Raw genomic sequence first — 1,866 nt, forward strand, 5'->3', positions numbered from 1 at the left:
TACGAAATAGATTTATTTTATTATTTCTCGAAAATTACAATTACTGTAATGACATTACCAATTATTGGATTACCAATAATTGCTGAAGCGACAAATGATTTTAGGCAATGCCAGAAAATTAATTCCTCACATTGTTGTTTCAGAGCCGAGCAAATCAATCATCTTTCAGAAAATATCCGGACAAGGGGAACACTGGTACATCACAGAAACAAACATTTGTTGCAAATAGTCCCGAAAGCAACAAAACATGGTTGTAACTGATTTATTGACTACGTATTGAATAAAATATTACATAACAGGGTTTTTTTATTGACCCGATATATTTGGTGAATGCAATCATTAAGAGTCAAATATCGGAGAAATTCCTCATAGTTTGTGTGCTCATACCGCTAGGTGGACAGCTGAATTTATCTCCATAACCTATCATTGCAGTTTGCATTCTAAGGGGGTATGTTCTGTAAAGACAAGTTTGTTTGTCTCGTTCGGCAATTCAACAAAATACGATGTTGCCACGCATTCACCCATTTATCAATAGTTTTGCCCAGGGACCCTGACCGAGTCGAAAAACTGTTCCGCATCGAAGCAACATTTTCAGTTTAGGTTCCGGTTCCGATTTTTTTTGGTTAATTTCGGTTCGAAAATGTATACAGGGTGGACCACAGGGAACTGCCGCGATCGATATCTGGCAAACTGTAATGAGAAGAAATTTCAAAATGGACTAGTGCTCCGAAGTCATTGGGGGCAAGCCATAGAGTAAGTAAAATTTTACTTTCTCTATGGGGCAAGCGGTCTAAAATATTTTCAAAATGGCCACATTTCCGGTTATACCTGAAGTAGGTATCAACTTGATTATTTTAAATAGAACACTATATATGATTACATTTTTAAGTTTCACTCCGAATTCTAAATATATTTCATGTATAATATCCTATACCTAAGTCGAACCATTTTTGATATATTTGAAATTTTATGTAAAAAATGACAATTGCAGCCACTCGAATATTTATTAATTTTTCCTATGGGAATATGTGCATCTTAATTTGAGTAGCATTTCTTGTTGCAAAGTACTTGCTTTAATAGAATTTCGACAAAATGTTGATAACTATTAATAGAAAGTGTTAAAAAAAACAAGTTTCCTTGTAATGTATACAGAAATACAGAAAAATAGTTTATAAACTATTTTTCTTGATCCTCGGTGGAAACTAGTCGGAAAATTATAAGGTTTTGACAAAAACATAAAAAATGTTGTCGAAAAGACAACTGACAGTCAGTGACAAAGTAAAGCTGTCAGCGTGCGTGGCGAAAGATCTACTTTCCACGCGGGATGAAGAAAATTTGTAATGGGAAAAAGTGATGCTTTCGCCCTCGAAAACAGTGGCGAAAGTTTAAAAAAAATTTAATTTAATCGTGGTATTTCTGAATAGTATTTGTTTACTGATACTGGCATTCTTGCCGCTAGCCATCAAAACTGTTATAACCAATTACTACTAATAACTAAAAACTTAATATTCACGAAGAACGTTAGAACCATAGCTAAAAACTCAACTAAATAAATACAAGAATATGAAAGTTTTAAACAATCTAAATTATTGTATTTACTTATCTAATTACATATATATTTCTACATTTTCCTAAGCATCTTTGAATCTAAAATTCTTCTTGATTTTTTCTCATCAAGGGGGAAATTTTCAAGAAATCCTCAGAAACTCATGTTTTGGGACGTTATCATTGGCGTTGTGTTCTTATGTTTACCTGGGTGAAGTATTAATTTCTTTGAAATATTACAGGCTATAAAGAACAGGAATTAAATATATCGGTTCCGGTTCAGCCTTTAATAACAGTGTGTTAATATAAGATATGTATTCA

The sequence above is a fragment of the Dendroctonus ponderosae genome, unplaced genomic scaffold (assembly GCF_020466585.1).
Source record: "Dendroctonus ponderosae isolate FM_Combo_2020 unplaced genomic scaffold, Dpon_F_20191213v2 Dpon_F_20191213_1, whole genome shotgun sequence".
Lineage (NCBI taxonomy): Eukaryota > Metazoa > Arthropoda > Insecta > Coleoptera > Curculionidae > Dendroctonus > Dendroctonus ponderosae.